Source organism: Arvicanthis niloticus, chromosome 13 (genome assembly GCF_011762505.2).
Source record: "Arvicanthis niloticus isolate mArvNil1 chromosome 13, mArvNil1.pat.X, whole genome shotgun sequence".
In the NCBI taxonomy this organism is placed as follows: Eukaryota; Metazoa; Chordata; class Mammalia; order Rodentia; family Muridae; genus Arvicanthis; species Arvicanthis niloticus.
In genome coordinates, this window is record NC_047670.1 from 8,724,841 (window position 1) to 8,749,335 (window position 24,495).

Sequence of the window (24,495 nt, forward strand, 5' to 3'; positions counted from 1 at the left end):
AATGTGGTTCATGTCTACAATAGAATACTACTCAGCCATTAAGAATAAGGACATCATGAGTTTTGCAGGCAAAGGGATAGAACTAGAATATATCACCAAGTTGGGTAACTCAGACACAAAAGGACATGCATGGTATGTACTCACTAATAGGTGGACATTAGCCAAAAAAGTACAGAATACCCAGGATACAATCCACAGAACTCAAGAAGGCTAACAAGCTAGAAGGCCCAAGTGAGGATGCCTCAGTTGCTCTTGGGAGGGAAAAGAAAGCAATCACATGGGGGGAAGGGGAGGAGAGACCTGGGTGAGAGAGAGGACAGGGAGGGGAAAGGGGAAACATGATCAGGTAATGGGGGGAACAGGAATAAAGCCCTGAGGGACAGCAGAAAGACTGGAAACAAGCAACCTCTGGAGGTAAGAGGTTGGAGGACCCTCTAGAATGTACCAGAGCTCTGGGAGGTGAGAGACTCTCAGGACTCAGAGGCAGGGACCTTAGATGAAATGCCCAACAGTGGGGAGAGGGAACTTGGAGAGTCCACCTCCAGTAGAAAAACGGCATCAAGTGGAGGGATGGGGTTGCCATCCCACAGTCAAAAGCTCTGACCCAGAATTGTTCCTGTCTAAAAGAACTTCAGGGATGAAAATGGAGAAGAGCCTTAGGGAAAAAAAGGTCCAGTGACTGGCCAAAATTGGGATCCAGCTCAAGGGGAGGCTGCAAGGCGTGACATTAGTACTGATGCTATGGTGTGCTTACAGACAGGACCCTCGCACGGTTGCCTTTCCAGAGGCCCAGTTGAAAGAGTCAGATGCAGATACCTATACCCAACCAATAGACAAAAGCCAGGGACCCTTGTGGCTGAATTAAAGAAAAGCTAGAAAAAGCTAAGGAGGAGGACTCCATAGGAAGACCAGCAGTTTCAACTAACCTGGACCCCCAAGATCTCTCCGACACTGAGCCACCAACCAGGCAGCGTACACCAGCTGATATGAGAGCCCTGACACATATACAGCAGATGACCGCCTGGTCTAGCCTCAGTGAGAGAAAAAGCATCTCACACTGGGGAGACTTGAGGCCCCAGGGAGTGGTTAAGAGGAGTGGGGACATCCTCTTAGAGACAGGGGAGGAAGAATGGGATGAAGAACTGTTAGAGAGCAGAACAGGAGGGGGATAAAGACTGGACTGTAAAAACAGATTAAATAATAACAATAATAATAATAACAATAATCATGAAAGCAATCTGATACTGGAAATGAGGCTTTTTACAGGTAAGTCACAGTGAAGAGGATTTGACATGTGAGTCGTTGCTTTAATGGAACAATAGGTGGCAGCAGAGTGGGTGAGGCTGCTCCTTTCCTCTGTTTCTGGAAAGGCCTTTTACACACACACACACACACACACACACACACACACACACTTTATTTATTTATTTTGCATGCCATTTTGAATCCTGCCTTAAAGTTCACTGAGTTTCCAAGAAAATCCCCTTGCAATTTTGCATACAACTTACATTATGAAGTAATTATTGTTTGTGCACAACAGTGCTCATGATGAACTGGGGGAATGAGGATCATTTAAGATCCTCTTGGAATTCTCACTGAAAAGGAAATATGGGCTTCTTGGAACTGACAAGAAGAAAAAAATTCAAGTACACAGATGTTTGTCTTGTAGCACTTGCTAACTGTGCCTCCATCACCAGTGCACCCCAACCTCTCTGGCTTCAACTTCTCTATCTATTAAGCAAATTTTCCTTTATAGTAAGATATCAAAATTTTAAATCATCAAATCTAGTTAGTCATGTGGTTTAAGGTGTAGCTTTTTAAGTCTAGAAGTTTTGACCTTAAATGTTTTTGAAAACAAAGAACTAATTAATGTATTATTGCAATTTATGTGGAAAATTAAAGAATAATGGCTACTAGTATACCTTAACATGGATCTAGACAACCAGACATCTTTTTAAATTAATCATGCATCAGGGATAACATTTCTTCCATAGAGTTTGTTTCTTTGGCTGGTTGAGATTTGAGATTCACACTGGAGTTTAAGTTTGCATAAAATTGTTATGCCACCCAAGCTGGCTATGAATTAAAGGCAATCCTCCTATCCCAGCCTCTCAAGTGATGAGATTAAAGGAACAAACCATCCCACCTGACCCAACTCCCTCCTCACATCATGTTTTGTCTGCAGGAGAAAAATAAGCTGACAAGGATGGAAAGAGCCCAAATTCTTTAACCTAAATGGAAGCTTCATTCAGTCATTCAAAGAGCCCTAAATGTGTCCAGCAGGAGGACATTAGAATTCAGTGTTGAAGCCTAAACCCATGTTTACTTATTGGTACAGTATTAATCCACTTAAAGCTGTCGTGTCAGAAGAGCGTGATTTCGCAGGCCTGCAATCCTAGCACCCGGAAGGCTGAAGCAGGACAACTACTCACAACTTTCAAGCCAGTTTAGTCTACACTAAGTTCTAGGTCAGCCAGGCTATGTATCAGGATCTTGTCTTTAAAAAGAAAAAAAAAAAAAAGAAAAGTAAATAATGCTTTCTGTTTATAAATGAGTATATTAATTTCTCCCTTTGAAATAAATAATCCACAAGAAATAGATCTTTTCTTTGTGTTGTCAGTTGCAACTGAGATGAGAGTGAGAAAGGTCACTCCAGGAGAGGGGAATTCAGGAGGAAGAGCAGAGTGAGGTGTTAAGAATAAAGGTGTGAACATCCAGGGATTTCTTCTCTCCTCAGCATCCTTCTGCTTGATGTCTCTTCTCTGTGCCTCAGCTCCTTGGTGCTTATCTCCTTTTCTCACTTACCCTTTAAATTTTGCTCTTCTGGGCAGAGTCCCAGGCTCTCAGTTATCAAGAAAGGTGGACATAAAGGCACATAGGAGAAGCTGTGAACTGAAGTCACTGGCTTGAAGTTGATTTGTGAACTTGCCCTTTCCCTGTTTCCATATCCAGCTACCCAAGATGGCGCTAGCTACGTGCTACTGAGCCGATTTCAGACACGGCCATACTCTTTATCTCCATCTACTCACTGCCACTGTGACCCTTAGGTTTGTGTTTTACAATTTTCAATGGCCTGAAGGACAGAGGCTCACAAAAGGCAAATGTAATTCTTTTAATTAAGCCCTCTTTAAAAAGGCCAAGTTGTACCTTTGAAGATAATCTCTCAAAAGAAACCAGCAAAGGCTAGTTTCAGAAGGAGTACTGCCTTGTTCTCAAATGAAGTATCCTGGATCAGATAAGTAACGACAAAAGGAAGGTAGCAAAAACCCAGTGAAAATAGTGGAGGTACAATGGATATAAATGAAGAAAAAAATCACAATGGAATTTTGTTTGTGAGGCAGGAAGAATGACAGGGACAGGACAGCCAGTCTCAGTAAAAACATGTGGAAAATATGTGTCCTCAGCAGGCTAGTCCTGGAAAGGGAACCAGAGCCGAAGGCGTACTGAACACTAGGGCTTATAAACAGGAAGTAGGAAGCATCTGAGTTAGGTTGTTCCAAAGAAGGACCACAATGCAGACGTCCTGGCTGTTGGGTTATCAAGTCTAAATGAAAGTAAAGTCAGTGTCACTTTGACCAACGATAGATTTAGGTAATGCTTGAAAAAAAAATACATTCCTTTTTTAGTGAACTGTGAGTCTTGCAGGTTGGGGGAAAGAAAAGTTGTAAGTGAATAATTACATCATTTTAAAAATGAGCAGCGGTGAACCTAGGGATGTCCAGGATAGGTCACAGGTCGGTAAGAGAGGATCAAATTATGTTAAGTCTGCTTGTGACGTAGGACAGCTTAAATCAGACAGCCAGGAAATCCTTCAGCTCAGCTCAGTGAAAATAATCAAGTATACTGTGGCACATGTCCAATCAATACCCTGAGCGGTTAAATGCTTTAATTGTAAGCCAGTGTCTCCCATGACTACATAACACATACTTGGGGCATGAGTCATCTCAGCACAGAAAAAACACCACTCTTAATTTGTAGGACTAGAATTCTTTCAATTTTCCCCAAATAGCTATAATCTGCTGTAGTTCTAGACTATGTAGAGGAAAATGTTTGATTCATAAAATAATAAGAAATATAACTGATAGTGCTTATAAATAGGCTATTTATAATAAGCCATGTCCTGGTTATCTGATACATAAATTTTCTATCATGAAATTCTCACAAAACTCCTAATAATCCACAATTACTGAATGAAATATTTGAAAAAAAAAGTGGGTTCCAGGATTCCAAATATTTTACAATTTAGAAAGGTAATATTTTCTAAATAAATAAATGGGACAAAATCCTAAATTGACTCTCCTTTTCTCTTTTCAATGTTCTCTAACGTCTGCTACTTGTGAAAAGGGAGAACTCTAAGTGTGTATGGCCACGGCTGAATGCTTGAGACCCTGCTTCTCCAACTGTTACAGGCCAGGAAGACTCCCTGTGAGTAAGAATATCATGAAAGCAAGCTAATACTGGAAATGATGGTTTTTACAGGTAAGTCAGGATAAAGAGGATTTGACATGCTATATGCGTGTGTGTATATGGATTTGAAGTAAAACATGACTATCAGATGATAGTCTCTAAATTAAAATATGTAAATGGTACATTTAATTAGGATAAGGCTCCAGCATTTACGTAGCAGAAGGCGAAAAATTATGAGTTCAGGGTCAACCTGGATTACAGACTGGAACTATATCAAAACATAGGGGACTCGGACATGGCTGAGTGGTAAAAATACTTGAAAATATAAGAAAGTAAGAGGATGTAAGTTTGGATCTCCAGAATCTAAACTTGTCTCCAACAAAATGAAGACAAAGACTAAGGTTGTCCTTTGACTTCCACTTATGTGCCATGGCAGGTACATACATGCTAGCAATCACACATGGACATGTGAGAGCATAAAACACACACACACACACACACATGCACTTATGCACAGATACATGCATGCACACACAAACATTTACACAAAATACGATAAATTAAAATGGTAAATTATGCTGCCATTAAGTAAATTTACTTCAGATCTTACAAGAATTTTAGTTTTAAAATTATGAACAAAGATTTTGAACCTGGTTTCCCAACTTTTGGGTTAAGCTTTAGTGTGAGCTATTTTCACAATTATTGTAACAAGATGCTTGGTTATTAACTGAAGTTCACAACTCATTTACATTTTCTTATATGGTCTGCCTGTCTTTTCTTTTGACATATTCCTAAAGATTCAGTTGAATCACGGTCCCAGCAATCTGCTGCCGACATATCTTAGGTTGTGAGCATGTTCTTTACACTGTAAATCTCTGTTGCCTTTGCCTTGGTCCCGTCTCTGAAATCATACACATCATGGTTCTGCATTGTGCATCTGCTTGCCACTCCACATTACATACAGACAGACAACCATCGGAGCCCATTCCCACCAATAGAGAAGGGAAGGATATTCCATCCTAAAGGAGGTCAAAGGTCTCTATAAGTTATCTGGAGTAGTTCTGCACAGAGGTTTGTCTATTCTGTCCCATTTACTAATTTCAATTATTTATGGTGTAATAAAAATGTATTTTTTAATTGGGTAGTATTCTAATGTTACTTTATTTTACTCAAACACTTTCAACTGTGGTTATTGAGATTCTGCCAATTGACTCAGCCCTCGCAAGCCCCACGCTCTCTCAAAATTAGCCATATCTCTAATGTGCCACAGGACATTTTTGTTGAACGGTAATATAAAACCAGAGGCAGGCCCCAGGGATAGTCATTGTATCAGAGTTGTTTACAAACCCACACAAGTCAAAGAATAGGGATTATGAGAATTCTATGTATACATGTAGTAATTCATTTCTATTCATCTATCTATGAGTATTTCTGTGTATGATTCTAGAATGTGAAAATGTGCATCTTCTTATGTGTTGTACATTAGCCCCAGTGTGCTAATATTAGGAGGTAGAAGCCTGGGAGGTAACTAAATCACATGGTCAGAGGCCAGTTAGGCAGGATTCCTGCCCTTGTTTAAAGGGCTCCAGGAGGCTCCATCACTCCTTCTACCACCTGAGAATTCAACAAGACACCAGAAAATGGGCATCACCAGAAACCAAAACTGCCATTGCCTTGTGTTTTTACTTCCTAGTCTGCAGAATTGTAAGCAATACATTTCTCCAGTACACAGTTCATGGATAAACTAAGACACTAACAACCTGTGCCTATTTTCATATAATTGAGTCCCTGCTGTTTCTGTGGTTATAATCCATTCACTTTCCCTCCTGCTGTCTGTAACTTTTTCTTACAGAGATACACCCAACTCTCCCATCCACTTAAATGTGTTAACATTCAGTATAAAGCACACATTTTCAGGATCATTCCTTTGTGCTGTCTTTAAAGGTGGCCTTACCCAGTGCTCACTCTGGTTTCTTTTCCCTTTGAGTTTATCCCTTTTCAGTTGAAGCATTTTAAAAATTCACTAACAATGTGAGTTCATCCTGTAGTGGAAGTCTTTGGTGATGTTTTCCCTTATGTCCTAGGAGCCTCTATCTCATGAAAGGTTTTTTAGTTTTCATCTACAAATGTTACCCTTTGCTGTAAAGCTCTATGGGTTTTAGAAAATGTACAGGGTTGTATAACTTACATTACAAGAATTATAAAGTATGATCTCATGCTGAACTTCATTTTGGGTCTGTTATTTTGGCTAATCTATAATTAGGTAAATACAACTATTCATTTGTGTAGTCTTCTCAGACTGACTTCTTTAAAATATTACTCACTTAATACTGATCTGTTTTTCTCAGCATGGTTTGCCATTCATTCCTTTTTATAAATGGGTAACATTGAGCTCTGCCTATGTAACAAGTAGTGTAACCATTTTCACTGTATAGAACATGCCATTAAATGCAATTTGGCGCCTTTTGAATACAGCTTCTATAAACATGGTTAGGCATCGTTGTGGATGGCTACAAATTTTCCAGTCACTTGATAAATACCTGAGAATGTAGCCAAGGCAACTAATCATTCATGAAGAACCAGTCTACCAACATGTCTTTTGTATCGCTTGAGCCCGTTGACTGTCCCAGGCCAGCTCATTATTCCTCATACTCTTGCCAGCAATTTGTGGCGTCAGCTGCTTCAGGTTTTAGTTTTCCTGGTAGAAATGCAGGGGCATTTCGCTATGATTTCACATTGTGGCTCTCCAATTTTATTTGGCATCAGAATCTTTTCACGAGCTTTTTAAACAACCGATGAGATGTCTGTTAAACTCTTTGAACCCATTAAAAGTTAGGTTTCTTGATGGTGTCTGGCTGTTTCTCTGAATTGGATACATTTCTAAAGGATGGGCTCCCAAATATGTTCTCTGTCTCCAGCATATCTTTTTCATATTTTGAGAGTGAGCCTTTATTTCAGTTTTTGAGTCTATCTTATCTTACTGTCTTTTATCATTTGTGATTTTGGTATATCTAAAAACTCATTACCAATAACCATGTTGCATATTCTCTTCTAAGTCAGTGCTTCTCAACTTTCTTAATGCCAAAACCCTTTAATACAGCTCCTCATGCTGTGGTGACCCCCAACCTTACAATTATGTTCATTGATACTTTGGAATTTTAATTTTCCTACTATTATGAATCATAACATAAATATCTGATATGCAGGACATCTGATATGCAACCTCCAAAGGGGTCATGACCAATAGACTGAGAAATACTGATCTAAATTTTTCACATTTTACATTTCATTTAAGTGGATGCTGTCTTTGATGAAGGTTGGCTTACATTTTTGGTACCATTGTAAATTTTCCTATGAATTTCAATTGTAGTTGTTTGTTGTTGAATATAATGACCTTTGCGTATTTGCTTTGTTTCCTACTCATTGCTTTATCATAATTTTGAATGTATTTTTGAAATTCATTCACGAACAAAATCAATTTTATCACTGCCTTTTTAATAAGGTTGCAGTCCACTGACTAATGTCTTGCTGTATATTTTGGCTAACATTTTAGGTGTTCCACCGAAGAGGACTGGTGATAGAAAACATTGTTACATTGTTTCTCATTTTAAGAGAAAATATCCAGTCATAGTCTAAGTGTGACATGACATAGGTGTAGTCCCTTCCCACTCTGCTGTGTGGTTGTGTGTGGTTATGTGTGTGTGTGTGTGTGTGTGTGTGTGTGGTGTGTGGTAGGGGGGCTGTTGCTAGAAATAATCCCCAGGGCTTCATGTATGCTCAATTAACTCTGTACCACTATGCTATATTCTCATACCGTGACATTTTATTTTCTGATGTTTCATAGTTGTGGGCTGTACTCTTTAGTTTCCAAACACCTGCAAATATCTGAGATAAATCTCACATTAGAGTAGCCATTAAATTTTTATTTACAGACAGATTTAATTAGAAAGTATTTTATTTCAAACTTTTACATGTATGTTCATGAAGCTGATTTGTTCTGCTATTCTCATGTAATAATACTTTTGACTGGCTTTGGTTTTAAAGTAAACTGGCCATGTAGCTTGGAAGCAATGCCTCTTCACTGTAGGATTCCAAGTCTTTTTTTTCTTGCAGAGAGAATCTGGCAGCCCATTCTGTTTTAATCCAGTTACAATCAGGATGAGGCTTGCTGTGGTAACATGGTAAAGAGAAAGACACAATTCTATAATTTTCACCAAGTCTTGTCTTTAGTGTTGTGCACTGGCAGAATGTGACTTCTACATTTGAGTTTCGTATTTACTTCTTTGGTCAGTTTATTTTTCTCCCCTTAATCTAATTCTCTGATGAAGAAACAAAACCAAAGACATTTGGATGCCATTACTTAACATCACAGGGAGATGGAACAGAAGCCATCAGTTAATTGCCGCGGACCTCATATGACTTTAGTGATATATTGTTTGCCAAAATCCCAGAGCATCAGAGAGAGAGAAACCAGCACATAGTCACAGTCAGTTCACCTCACACCAATGCATAAATGCAAGCATATAGACTTCTTTGTAGATGCTGAATGTTACCACAGGATATACATTTTAAAATTAATCTCTCAACTTCATATGGAAAAACAAAAAACCAAAGATAGCTAAAACAATTCTATATAATAAATAAACACTCAGAGGTATCACCATCATTGATCTCAAGCTGTACTACAAAGTAGTAAAACAAACAAACAAACAAAAAACCTCATGGTACTGGTGTAAAAATAGAGAGGTTCATCAGTGAAATCAAATGGATAACCCAGAAATAAAACACATGTGGACATCTGATTTTTGATAAAGAAGCCAGAAACACACACTGGAAAAAAAGAAAGTATCTTCAACAAATGGTGCCAGTCAAACTAGATGTCTGTTTGTAGGATAATGCAAATAGATCCCTATTCATCACTCTGCACAAAACTCAAGTTCAAGTGGATCCAAGACCTCAACATAAAACTGGATACACTGAATCTAATAGAAGAGAAAGTGGGGAACATCCTTGAATGCCTTGACAAAGGAGACAATTTTCTGAACAAAACAACAATAGCACAGGCACTAAGATCAACAATTAATAAATAGAATTCATGAGCCTGAAAAGCTTTTGTAAGGTAAAGGGTAGCACCAATCAGATAAGGCATCAGGCAACAGGGTGAGAAAATATTTTACCAGTTCCATTCCAGATGCTGGGTTAAGATATCCAGTTTTCCAAGCCTAGATCCTTCCTCAGTTTCCTTTTTGAATATGCTCTGTCACCAATGTAAGCCCATCTATGTTACTTGCATTTCCCAAAGACCAGTATTGACTGGATCAGCAGAAGCTCCTTGGCCAATCATTTATGGACTATAGTTGAGGCATTTTAGCCATAGTGGAGATTCGGTGCCAAGATATATTCCTAGACACAAGCTACTAATGAAACCACACACATTGCATACCTGTGTCTCTGGGATGGGTATATAACATTGACCACACTTAATTTTCAATCACACAAATTCAAGGCATTTATTTTATTTCATTCTCATCCCAAGGGCAAATCTCTTCAGAACATCTCCACAAGTTCATCCTAAGAAATCAGGGACATTCTGATTTGGAGCACACACATGAGCTTCTCCACATGATCCACTTCTGACTCTCAGCATGATGTCTCATTTAGCTCATTTTCTTTGAAGAATAAACCTTAATACAATAATTTCATACATTCTTAGCAGTGAGACACAAAATTATGTTTCTAATAAGAAGCTGAACAAGGCAGCAGCAGAAGCCTCTCATACCTTGAATAAAGACATGTATATCACATCACAGGAAACCTAAAACATCCTAAGACCTCTTTTGTGTTAGGATATGGTGTGGGCTACTGGGGAGGGGGGAGGTAAAGAAGCAAACCAGAGAGGGTTGAGGACAGCTTGCTGGTTTCTTTATGGCAGAATTGAGCTGTAAATAGTTCCGGTGACTTGACATGTGACAAGCACTTAGTTGTTACCCAAATTAAAGTGAGTTTCTGGAGCATGTCATGTCTGCAAGCCTGACATTTGTGGGAATAACTGTCTGAGAAAAAGCTTTTAGCGTTTTTCTCAGTGGTGGCTCAATGTGAAATATGAAACTTTGTCCTGTCAGCTGGATGAAGGGTCATGGAGAACTGGTGATTATTATATTAGTTTTGAGTCTGAAGAAAAAGTTAGATCTTCTTAGTGTATATAACATCAATGTTTCCTACTAAGTATAGAAACAAGTTACCCAGCTCTGATGCTGTACACACCACTTACTAAGTTCAGAAACGATTGTCATTTTGGTGAGTGAGTGAGTGAGTGAGTGAGTGAGTGAGTGAGTGAGTGAGTTGAAACTAACATCTAGTCAAATGCACTTCTAAAACCCCAGAACCTTAAATATATGGAAAATGTAGATAGCATAATTAAAAAAAAAAAAAACTATCATGGGGCAAGATTAGAGTTTCATTAAGTTCAATCCATGATCAAACCAAAAGCTCTCTAGTTGGCCAGTCACAGACATACCTCATCTAAGGACAGACAGAACCACCTTGGAAAGCAAGTCTCATTTTGTAGAGTGGCAGTCCCAAGAGTGGTGTGTTTACCAGGCTGAAATCTTGTCACACTTAACAGCTGACCTCAGAATTTCCCAGTGGCACACATTGAGCCTTCTGAGATTCAACGTCAAGACTGAGAGCACTGGGTAGACCATGCATGGTGCTCACCTCCCTGGTTTGCTGGAAGATTGGTGACATGAGAACAGTTCTGATTTCGCTTAAAGACTATTTCATAAGCACTTTCTGAGTTGTTATTCAGAGTGGTAGATAAGTGTCCTTCTGGCTAGCATTGGGAATTAAATAAGAAGTGATGTTTGTAGCAGAGGTAAGTGCATTTTTCTCTCCCACCAGCTGCCTGCTGTGCATGGGAGAGAGCATTTCAAATCTATCAGAATTAATGGACTGCTATTTTCATGTCAGCAGACAGAATTTCATGGGGCTTTTATGAACAACTGCAAATCCAGTTGCTGTGAGTGCTCATGTGTCACAGGTGTGGCTTGTCACTTGAAGAACAGGACCATTTTTTATTCATTTTTGCATGCTCCTGGCTTTCCATGTTACGGTGCTTGTGCAATTAGCTCACTTATTAATATTTAAACAATTCCCAATCAGGGAAACCAGACATTGAAATTTGGACAGTATCAAGAATCCCATTTATATTTTGTGTTAGTTTGAGTTCACAGACATTGCAAACAATAAAAACTAACCTTATTAACTGATTTCTTGTGACAGGCCTTCGCAATCAGACATATTGCTTCCTCACAATGTCATGAAATCTTATGTATATTGCTACACAACTGAGTAAACTGAGGCACGGGACATTAGCTGGTCATGCAAGACACACCCATACACATTTTTTAAAGGGAGAAAAGAGAACTAAAAGAAAGAGTTGATGGTTGCACGTAGAAACTAAATACAATGAAGAAATACAGTTCACTAGAAAACATAAGTGTGTTTCCAGTTGAGAGAATTCTGAGAACCATAGCCTACCCAGAGATCTAACATTCATATCTCAGTTTTTCCATACTTTTTAAATGTTTGATAGATGTTCCCACTGCAACACTTTGTAAGACAATGTACTGAGATAAGCGAATACTGACTTGAGGTCTTATAATAGTGATTAAATTTCTCTTTTCTTGTTAATACTGGCTGTAGAATAAGACATGTAACCATCAAAGCCCAGCAGAAAAACTCAAGTGTCTGAGAATTCAAATCCTCCTTCCTCCTCATCGAGGTGGAAGGTGTTAACTTGTTTGTTTGTTTGTTTGTTTGTTTGTTTGTTTTTTCCTTCTACTTGCCCTCTTTTCTGAACCTATCAGAATGAGAAAATTGAGGTGACACAGAGCGGTTGTGGGCAGAAAATTTTCTAAGAGCCAGAGAGCTTTTACTATGCCCTCTAGCTCTTTCATGGATTTCTCAGCTATAGCCGTGTTGGTTGACAGCTCTGAAGACTAGATCTGTCTAGAGCTTGGAGGATCTAGCCCGGGCTGCTTGCCAACTTCCAACAGCTCTGCTGCCTCCAGTCCTCGACATCAAGAAAATCCTTTCTAGATTCATACAAGGTCTTCCTCTTGCCCCTGATAGAAAACCCTCTTTAAGGGACCATCAGTAGGCACCTTTGTTCTCCATCTCATCAGTTGTGTAGTATAAATTGGCTATCATGAGGTCCACCTTAGTCACCAATAAACCAGCCAGACGAGCAGGTGGGTTAAGGTTAGGGTTATCCCTGCCTGCTCCAAGTCATGTGAATACATGTCAGATTCCACAAGAAGTCTTCAGGAGGTTTCCATATACCACATTCATCACCCTTACCATCCGCAAATAAAGCTCAGGGGTCTACTTGACAAGGTCCAAGTTGCTCCCTGTTAAAAAATAAATAAATAAAACAAGATGTTTATCCTTCTTTGCCATGTTTCTCAGTGAAACTTCTCAGTGTACAACCACATATATGCCTGCAGTTTGGTAAGAATTTTCTGAAGTTTCGTTTTAACTGTCCTAAAGCAACCACTGAGATAAGTACTCTGTCTGTAAGATACAAAAGATGTCACTGGGCAAGAAAAGTTCATCATGTTTGGTGTCTTGAATTTTACTCTATAGCTGATTGAAACTTCATATGCTATAAGTCACAGTAGGAAGGTCAAATTACATAGCGTTTATGCAAAGCTGCGGCCCTGTGGCCAGCTGTAACAAAGGGGTCTTACTCTGTGCTTCCTCCACTGTTTCCCTTTCTCTCCGTTCACTCCCTTCTTCAGCCTTCTCCTGACTCTCACTCATTTTATTTGCCACTCGTGACATTTTCCCAGTTTTTTTCAATTCGCCCCCTAAAAATGATGACTGTATAATGTATACAGAGCTGTTTCAGTACATCCTATGACGTTTCTCAGTACAGGGCAGTAAATTTGTTTCAAGGGTGGTTACATCACATGAGCCAAGCAAAGACTCCATGAAAAAATTGCTACTTGTTAAAATATTTAGATTAACAATATAGAACATGAAGCAATACTAATTCAGCATCCTTCCAAGACTAAATATAATCATTTATTTCAATTCTATCTGAATCCTACAGAGCACATGCTATGTTTCCCCATGTTGTCCTCCTTCCAGACACACTGCCGTGGTCTCACTATTTGCATTTCATGATCTATTGTCTGGATACCTTGTGCTTACACCTACTCTTTCCTCTGCACATCCTGTATATGGCAGGACTTTGAGTTAGAACATGTAATGGTTTTGGATCAAGCAATCTTGTTCTAATATGCATGGCTACTGCTTTAATTACATGCTGATTTCATCCATGTTTGTGTCTTTCCTCTGTTTCTCAGACACTAAGTCAAAAAAGATTTTATTGTCCACTAGGAAAATATACTTTGCCACCACATAGCTCCAATATAAAGGTAGATGTATTTATCAATTATTATAACCTACAGAGCTACATAGTGCTTTTAAGATTTTTTTGTTTATATTTTATGTACATGTATTTTTTTTTCAGATACATATGTGTACCACCTGTGTGCTTGGTTACCCCAAAGTCAGAAGGAATTATCGCATTACGGCTCCTCTGTATCTGGAGTTGCACCATCATCATAGGGGTGCTGAGAAACAAATTCTAGTTCTCTGTAAGGGCACTCTGTAAAGGCTTCTACTCCCTTATATACCCCACCTCAATTCTTGATATGTTAAGAGAATTCTTGATACTCAAGGAAAGGTGTTGTAGATGACTGAAAACCTTACCTGACTCCTGTGCTTTCTTCTTAGTGATATAACATTACAAGAACCCCAATTCTATGTCAACTCCCTCCACCCCAACAGTAAGTAAAATGGAGTCTATTTTAAGAATCTCTGCTCCTTGTCTTCACTGCCACTGAGAAACATCCTTATGTCGGGAGCGGCGTAGAAACTATGGTCCCTGTGAAATCATTTGCTCAAAGAGCAGGTATGGATGCTGACTGAGAGCTAGATGATGAAAGAGAAGCTGTCATGGACAAATAGTTTAGAGTTCCTGTGAGTCCAGGTCAGAAAGCTACCTTTCTTCTGCCCATCCCATGAGCAGAAGGCGTGTAACATGGGGAAGCTCCACAAGATCCTACCTTTATGGCTCCCTGATGCTAGGTTTTCAATCTGTAGATGTGTACAAAACACTTTTCTGGTTCTCATAAGCCATTCAGTCTATGGATCTCCAATTAGCAGGCCCAACATGATACCTACTTTGGGATAATAGACACTAACTTCTGTGATAAGATTATAGTTTCTTTCCTTTAAAAGAAAAGCAAACAAAAATGTTTTGAGGTCAAAACCTGGATACCCAGAGAGTAGTACCTTATGCACTACCCTAAGATTATATACTAGAGTTTCCAGACTCAAGATCCAGTTTACACTATTTTTCTTTCAGTTTTGACAAGAAGACTTGAAATGTCCAGCCTATCTGCTGGGTTCCTCTAACCTCTGTCTTCATGTGAACATGAAAACTGTCTGACAAACCTGGGATGGTTTCATTTATCCTTCAAGAGCCAACTGTCACAACAGTGCTGCAAGATTTCCTCACCCCTTCCCTGGCGAATTGCTACTTCCTGATCAATGATTCCACAGGGCTCTATTCTGTCTCTAAATGACATTGTTCACCTGCACTGCTATGGCACCAACCCATTTTCTCTTCCCCTACACTACTCTGAATCATTTTGTTACAGGGCCTGTTTCCTGCTCCCTCACACACTAACTCCCTAGAGCTACCCAGGAAATGATGTTATGCCTATGTTTAATTCAATGAATGCACTTAACCAATACACTCGACACCTACTATCTGTTAAGTATTGGGCTAGACTTACATAGAAATAAATGTTGCCCTGTTTAAATTAAACATAAGATGCTGCATTACAAAGTATAGGTTATTTTTCCCTCTTCTTTCAATTATAAAAATAGTTTGGTTAAAATGAACAAGATTCCTGGAGAGCTGGCTCAGAGTATGTACAAGAGGTGATAATGAGGCTTTTCGATTGAAAATGTGGAAGAGTTAAAAACAGGAGATGTGAGTCTGAGAAGCTATTTCTAAGTTGAAATATTCGGTTTCCATAAGTACTTTTCTGCATGCTTTGCTTCCTGGTTGCTTCCTGTGTTTACCTCTGCTTTCTATCAACTCTGTGTGATGGGCAGGCAGCAGAAAAGCAGAGCTGGGGTGGGGAAACTGCTTTCTATTTTGGGGTGGGAGATATGTTCCTGACTCTGGTGAAGGAACAATTCGCTCTGGCAATGAAAGTTTTGTCCTAGACATATATGCACCTTTCTTAGGGCAAGACATCAACTTAGTTTTGCTATTACACACTTAGCAGCACATTCATGGGAATGAATTTTTTTAAAAAATCCCCAAACTCTCATCGTGTTCTTACTTCCCCCATCCTGGAAGAATTATTTTTTGCTTGTTTTTTCCCTACAAAAGATGGAGAAATTCAAGGTAAAAATCAATTATCAGAAATATTCATCTATGGAAATTTGTAGTAAATGGCAGGGAATAATAGTTTAGCCCACTTTGCTTTAGACCAAGCTCCAAGTGCAACAAACTATTGGCACAGCATAAGATGTGCATTTTTATAGACACCAAGGATTTTACCAACAATGTCACATAGATGTTTATGTTAGTTAGGGTTTTACTGCTGTGAACAGACACCATGACCAAAGCAAAATTATAAGGATAATATTTAATTAGGGTAGGTTTACAGGTTCAAAGGTTCAGTCTGTTGTCATCAAGGCAGGAGCATGGCAGCATCCAGGCAGTCATGGTGCAGGCAGAGTTGAAAGTTCTACATCTTCATTTGAAGGCTGCTAGCAGAATACTGATTTCCAGCACCTAGGGTGAGGGTCTTAAGCCCACACCCAAAATGACACACCTACTGCAACAAGTCCATGCCTTCTAATAGTGCCACTTAATGAGCCAAGCATATACAAACCATCACAATGTTCCTATCTACTTCAAGCATAGGTCGTGACTGAACAAAGTGCACAACTCTCCCAATTTCAGAAAAGTTAGAACATATTGAAAAAGAATCAAAACACAACAAAACCCATGCTCAGTCAAATGATAATTAAGCATGTAACTGCCACATACATTCCAGGTTCTTACTCTTCTACTCTTTCATTGTTGAGAGTGATTAGATGAGCATAAATATAGTTCTCCACGTTGATAGTACTAGAACCTTCTTTGCGTATGGATTTATTCCTGACTTTTTAAAAAATTTTTGGTTGTTTTTCCTGCCTTTACACATGCAGGGGAGGAATCCCTGTTCTCTCAGAGAAATAAACATTTTGTATTTTATCTCCTGTTATTTCCACAAGAAATGGGGGAATTGTTGCTACATTCTATGTTTGACAATGAGAAACTGGAGAAACTGGGGTATCACGTCTCTTGTTTCTCACCTGTCAGATCACCACGCATTAGAAATTACACATACTGAGTTAAGGTTTGTACTATTGGCCTCAAGATCTTAGTTGCAAATTTCCATGTTGTTATCCCCAAGTGCAAAGTTGCTAAATCCAAAACCCAATAAACCTCCTCTTTTGTATTTTTAGATTTTATTTCCCTAAATGAAATAAATGGTAGTAATATTAGTTCCATCAGTGGCACCACTAAAGCATCCATGGAGCTTAGATAATAGCAGCAACAATAACAATAAAGTTTTATAGCTTTTATTCTCCAAGGAAATTAGAACACTTTACCAACATTAATGTCTCATTAATCCACATGTCTTTAAAACTCGAGCAGAGCACGTGGATGGAAGCGTGTGAGCTGGGGGAGGCATACAGACTGACCTGAAAAATGTTTAGTTGATAAGTGGGTGAGATAATGTATGTGGAACTCACTGAGTGCCTCTCCCCAGTCCGCTGCCTTCTAACCACCCCACTCTCTGTCTCTGACTCCTACTCCTTTTACTGCCCTCCAAGTCTTCTTTCTACAGTAGTAAAGCTTAAGACAAGATCATTTTGGTTACATGGGGGAATATTTGGTTTTACTCCAGAGTATTCTGATTTTCTTGAAAAAATATCATAAAAACATTTCCCACTGTTTAGTTGTTTTACAGGAACATAAGTATCTCCCATCTTCAGCAAACTCTTCAGAAGTAAGGACAAATAAATATTCTCCCTCAGCATCTTTGTAGAGTTGGAAGAGTTTTGACTTTGGGACACCATAATGCCTATATTTTGCGCTATTGAGTGAAGAAAAAAATCCACTGAGTGGAGAGATGGGACAATTTGATAGGGGTGGACATGTAGAGGTAGCTTGACTACAAACTGATAGTCTTGCAAGCCTGATGAGCTGAGGACCCAGCAGAAACATACGAAGCCTACTGTGGTGGATTGCTTTTGGGATCCCAAAGCTGCGGAACAAAGACAGGTGGATCCTTGGGTCTCAGTGGGCAGTCAGTTTAATGCAATTCATGTGTTCCCAACCAATGGAAGATTTGGTATCTACTCTCAATAGTGGTACATAGCACTTTAGAGTAACACCCAAGATTGTCTTCTGGCCTCAACATGTACACCTACACACATTCATGCAACTGACACATAAAAACACGCACACAGACAGACACACAGACACACACACACACACATCAAAAAATTTAGAATGAGATTTAGAATTCCAAGAATTTAAATTATAATTTACATGATAAACTCTCTGTATGCTTGGCCTGTTGGTAGCCCCAAAGCCTTCCCTACAGTATTTTCTAAATGTTGCAACTTAGCCCTGATATATTATGGAGAAAACGTTACACCAATGCTTAGTGGAGATGTTGAGTGGTGAAGAGTGTATCACCAGAGGCCACATAATGATGACAATTGCAAAAGGCTTTTCACCCAGCAAGTCAGAGCATATTGAAGTCTGGTCTTTAACCCCTAAGTGGAGATTCCACATTCATTTCTAATCCAGAGGAAATGTGTGCTTAACTCCAAGATATGGGGCTTATATTCTGAAGACACTGTAATGTGTGGCGTTTGAACAACACATTTCTAAGGGACAGCCACATTGCCAGACTGTACAGGCTTTGAAACATTCAGACTTGATGCTACCTCACAGTCAGGCACACCAGTCAGTTCATGAGATAGTAAACCTAAGGGTGTCTCAGTGGGTTGTGTCATTAGCAAAATAAACCACAGCTGCACGAATGATCTTTATTTTATTGAAATCATGGTGTCTAGTCACTGGCTTTAATACCACCTTCATTTTCATAGACGTGAATACACAGACAAAGAACAACGGGCCACATGTCTATTCAGAATGAATGAAAATAGAGTGAATAACTCTTTGGCGTGGCTTTCAGTTCAGCAATAGGTTCTGATGTGTAAGGGCAGTATTATAAGGCACAAATTGGTGTCAATAGGCTCAAATAATTAGACAAGGAGACAAGAATAATGCCACAATGTGGCAAGATTGTTGGTTTTAAAAATGGAGGAACCAGAATAAGTATGGCTGTATTTTCAAAGGCTGAAAAGGTACAGAACAATGAGATATTAAGCAAAAAGAAAGCTTGCCAGTTCCCTGGGAAACTTTCTCAACAGGGAGATGTATTACCCAGGAGCAAGTCCCCCCAGGACTGCTGCAAATGCTCCTGCACACGTGTCATTTCCTGGGAAATGCATAAAGCTGCTACAGGAGGTGAACAAGGTGACCTGTCAGGCCTCCTGTCTCTAATCTCTGTGATTTAAAGGTTCTATGCTATTACCCAGCAAGAAGCACTGCTATTTAGCGATTCCATTTGTAAAATGACCCGGCAGGTGTTTCTCTCATTGTTTCCACCTTTGCTGAACTCTCATTTTTTTCCCAACTTATGCACTGAGACTCAGACAACAATACATGGCATCAGAGGGTCGGGCAGGTTGCTGAAGGAGACCTAAACAGGAGTAACTGTTTGCTTGCTAGGAAAAAAATAAGAACGGGAAACTAGAGGAAAGGTGAAAAGATCATCTTTCTCGCCAGTGAGGTTTTCTGCGTCTAAATGGGATTTTGATGCAGACACCACATTTCTCTAAGAAAAGCTACAGTTGAGTGGAGAGAACCTGCACATTAATCTTCCTTTTGACAAGTCTAAGAAAAAAAGCAAACAAAGGTGCTAATTTAACACCAGCTCGTTGCAGTTCTCAGGTTGTAAGTGAATTCCCTAAGGAGGCAGAGGGTAGTGACACCCTTTGGAGGACACTGAGCACCAACGAATCATTAGATGCCTTTTAGTCGTGTTTCTGGGCTGGAACCCATGCATGTCCTTTATGTGAAAGAGAGCGTTATCTTCTGGTCCAGATGGGCCTGGATTCACATGATAAAAACTCATCAGAAAGCAACCCTTTTTGGGTTTCAATTAGAAATACAAGATGGTGTTTAACTCTTTCCTTCGCTTTGTGGGTGAGGCACAGTGTGGAGGACAAGCATGCTAAAGAGAGATGGTGGAGTACTACAGGCCACAATGTATCTCCGTGGGAGTCATAATTCACTGCGGCTTGCCCTGCTATTGCCTAATTTTAATGCTTTTACCAGACTTGGACTATATTAGTTACGTACTGAGATGGAATCTATCTCAGAAACATTGCTTCCCAAGGCTAATGAAGAGAAATGTGATCAAATTCCCTGGTTCAGAGAACATCAAGAGGAAGATGAAAATAATTCAATATTTATTATCTACTACTTCTCTCCTTTTCCTTTCCCTGTTTTTTTACATGACTATTGAAATGTGTAGTCCTTAATCATGACCCCAAATCATGTCTGAAGTAGTCGAGCCTACAGCCTTACAGTTACCTAGATGATGTCTTGAGTTGACCGTGCTCTACACACCCCTCCCTGGAAGTTCACTAGGGAAGAGTGGCAACCAATGAGAGGAGGAGGCTGCTCAACACTCTCCTGTTTCTGCTACATTCACAGGCACCACCTCAATAACATCCACTAGCCTGAAAACTCTGATTCAGCAAACCAACTGCAGCTAACCAAGCAATGATAGGGAACAGCCCTTGCTTTCCTCGGGAGCTTCAAGCTTCTGCTCAAGAATGTATGTCATTTTTCACATCAGCCTAAGTAGGCACCTTCTGCATGCAGCCTCACTGCCATCTATGTAATGGACCTGCCCAGCAGTAACATCCTCAGACTCTGTAACTTCTACCTGTGTATTTTCTTTCCTTTTCTCTGATCCTTTATATATAGTTCCAGGTTGTCATTTACTGTGTGATTGTGAACCAACTGTATAGACATATGTATTTCCACACAAGGCATATGACTGTTCCCAAATTGTAGTCAAGTGTTAGCAATTTGGAAGGGGATGGATGTGTGGGAATGCAATGGGTAGGTAAATTTGTTCATGACTATTACTAATAGAAATAAAATTAATTATCAAATTTTGTGAATACAATCTAAGCTAGAGCTTGTACCATTGAAATAATACTTAGCAAGGTCTTAACTCCTTGCTTGGCAACTTTTTACAATAGGCATCCGTAGGCCTTACAAAACACCCCTACACACACACACACACACACACACACACACACACACACACCCCTTCGTAAAATATAGACAACTGTTACAAAAAAAAAACCAAAACAGAGTGATGGGATTTAAAGTAATGGCTGTCTGTTGGGGACCAGTCAAACTAGCTCTGAAGCGGGGCTTTTCCTCATTGGGCTATTGCTGTGCACTGTACACCTAAAGATGGAGAGACTCAGCGAACACCTAATCAAATAAAATATCTATCATACACAATAAATTAAAACAAAAATTAAATAATACAAACAGCCAAATAAAATATTCTTAGTCTAGGTGATATGTTGCTCTTGTTATATATAAATTCTCTTATTCTGCACCCTTGCTTGATTTTAAATTTCATTTGGTTCCTGGCTAGTTCATTCTCAGAATGGAAATGATATCCATAAAAGCCATTGAGAAAGCTTTGTCTCTCTCATGTTGAAATGCCAAAGGAACATGTCAGTGATTTATGTGTCTGTAAATTAACCACAGTATGCTTAGTAAAATGTGTCTTTCGCTAATTAACTGCTAGGAGAGGGAAACAGAATTGTTTTACATTTCCAGCGTGGAGCTGCCACCTGGAGTCCCACAGCCTGGGCTTTTGGAGTGGAAACCCATTTGTAACATAGACTTCCTAAAATTAGGACAAGGCAAAAGGCTAGAATTTTGACTCATTTCACATATGGGCTCTGAATCCTAGGAGGGTTGCCCAAGTCATCACAGGCCTCTGAGTCTTTCCTAGCAGCATTTTAAAACTATGAAGCTCAAGCTAAGGAACAGCTGAGTCATACTGCTATGGAAATAAGCATCCAGTCAGGTCAGGACCTAGCAGGATGTCTAGTTTCTCTGAAATACAGACCAATGCAGCAGAAAATGCGGGTCCCTCAGAGCTCCTGTGCACCTGGACTATTCAACTGTCTGCTTTCCACTCAGAAGTCCACCCTCAGCTCCTAGAGTCTGACTCCAAGACTTTAGTTTTCTCCTGAGTTTTGACTTTTTTCTGGCAGGAGGTTTCACTGAGTATTTAAGGCTGGCCCTGAACTCTCTGCATAGCCAAAGTTAGCCTAGAACTCAAGATCTCCCTGCTTCAGTCTTCTAGTGCAGGGATTACAAGGATGCATCCCCACACCTAGCTGAGTGGTAAGTTTTTGAGAATAAATTCTACCTGCAGATCTGAGAGTTCTCTAAGGAACACGTAGCAATCTCAGAATATTTCTAAGTCTTGCTTTGAAAAACTAACAATCCCTTCTATTCTAACACTGAATTAGGCTATACAAATTTCATCATGGGAAAATTGATAACAGATCCATTAGAGTTAAATGATCTTAAAGAGGTGGACAGAATTATGATATTCCCATGCACTGTATCATGACGACCTAAGTTCAGAGAACCACTGCTTTAAGCCTTAATTATTTTCACTAGTTCTACTATTATTTTTCTACTTGTCTTTAAAACTTTTTCTTTCTATCTAATCAATTCAATAATTCAGTGATCAGAAGATCTTTTTGACATCCAGAAACATTTGAAAATATCCTGTTGTATTATATTATACCGAAGCATTACGTTTTAGCATTATACTAGAACACATTTTTATACAGCAATATCACTGCCCAGTAACTTCAGCTGGAGGGTATTTATAAGAACTTGCTGAGAATGTAGACTGGAGTTCAGCATCATAAAGCGATGTGTGAACGTAAATACACACGGACTCATTGGCTTGCTGTAGCTGATCTGATTTAAGTGCTCTCACTGGCCTGTGACTTGCTTTTGCTGAGGTAATACTAGATGGGAAACAGTTTCATCTCCACGCTGGATAAAGCTTTGGTTATTGACTATGTGATACTTGATATTAAGCAGCCTGCCTGACAGATCCATGTGGGAGATTGCTTTGTGGAAACTCCCTTGCAATCCACAGTAAAGCCTGATCACAAAAAATAGCTTTCTACTCTGACTTCATAGAAACTTAGGTAAATAAATATAGCTTCGTGGGTCACTAGGTTGAATATACTCAGGGTCTAAATAACAAACAAACACTGTCTTATCGAAGGAGATTTTTAATTATAATTACACCAACTGTTTTCACTTATTAGGTTAAAGAGATGCATTTCGTTCTAATTGGCATTTTAAAAAATAATAATTTTGCAAATGCCCTTAGAATAATGGAACTATTTCCATTTTGCACATAACAGTCTATTTAGTATTAACTAACTTACTGTCATTTATCAAATGTATATGTTTAACATTATAAAATGTCTCTTGTAGTTTATGCATATTCCTCTCTATTAGGCAACTGAACTGACAGTTTAATGGAGGCACTGATGGAAAGTCTTGACAAATCATCATTTCTATTGTGTCCTCCTCTGCTGAGCTACTGAACCTTTGTCAGACACTGAGATAAAAGAACAATCTTTACTTAACTATCCATGTAGATAATTGTCTCATTCCACATACAAATTTTAAATGTTTAATATTTTATATACAATTTTCTAATGCAGATTGTTTATATTTCAGGTTTTATACAGAGAGTAGACATAGAATTACACCTCTTCTTCCTTTCTGATAGCTGTAGGACCAATGGTCTGTTCACATTACAGCTCCATGATCAACCTCCAGACTTCTGAGAATTACTGAGAAACCTCCCTTTGGTTCCTCAGACAGGAAGCTATTTATATGATTCCCTCTCCTTCCCCATTTCTTATTGCTGCTATCAGTTTGCTTTCTGTGGCTTTAGAAGTGCAGGTCCTTGATGTTCTGTTTCTCTCTGTGATCAGTCATCTTCCTGATTTCTCCCAGAGGCACTAACCTGGTGCAGGTGCACACCACCAGAGTTGTCCACTCACAGCTTTCCAATTGGTTTCTCTCTTACCTTTGTATACCCACAGTTTGGGCTTTAAATTTGACATCTGCTGTTGGCATCATCTACCCAAAAATGTTGTATAGGTTGTCGATGTCTAATTGACAAATTACAGAATTCTTGTGTCCTGTGCCCTCCCGGTTCTGGCTGTTGACCTTTTTCTGTGTGGTCTGTGAGTCTAATTCAGACCTACCATAGTCCTGATACTTTAAATGGGTCACTGTTGTTTGGAAGTGAACCCTGATGCCTCCAAACCTGTGCTCCTGCCATTTTACATCAAGAATTGATATAAATATTTACACACACACACACAATGTGTGGTTTGAATAAACATGTCCCCCATGGTCCCATGAGGAATGGCACTATTATGAGGTTTTTCCTTGTTGGAGTAGATGTGGCCTTTTATAGAAAAAGTGTCTCACTTGGGGAGGGGGTGAGGTATCAGATGCTCAAGCCATGCCCACTGTAGCTTCCCACTGCCTGCCTATTCAGATGGACAGCTCTCATCTGTCTCCAGCACCATCTCTACCTGCATGCTACCATGTATCCCACCATGACAATAGTGTAATGAACTGAACCTCTGAAACCGTAAGCCAGCCACAGTTAAATGTTTTCCTTTACAGGAGTTTCTTGGTCATGATGTCTCTTCACAGCAATAAAATTCTAATAAAAATATATATGTGTGTGAGTGTGTGAGTGT

At 39.4% G+C, this 24,495-nt stretch overlaps 1 long non-coding RNA gene across 7 annotated transcripts in view; it reads right to left on the reverse strand.

The window, feature by feature from the left end:
- Positions 1–8,315: 8,315 nt before the first annotated feature.
- Positions 8,316–24,495, reverse strand: part of LOC143434040 (uncharacterized) — a 100,481-nt gene continuing 84,301 nt past the window's right edge. For 6 of the 7 annotated variants that reach the window (XR_013103197.1, XR_013103201.1, XR_013103200.1 and 3 more), the window contains exon 3: positions 8,316–12,818. This is a non-coding gene — a long non-coding RNA (uncharacterized LOC143434040). The remainder of the gene's footprint in view (positions 12,819–24,495) is intronic. The other variant, XR_013103199.1, reaches the window with a different exon arrangement.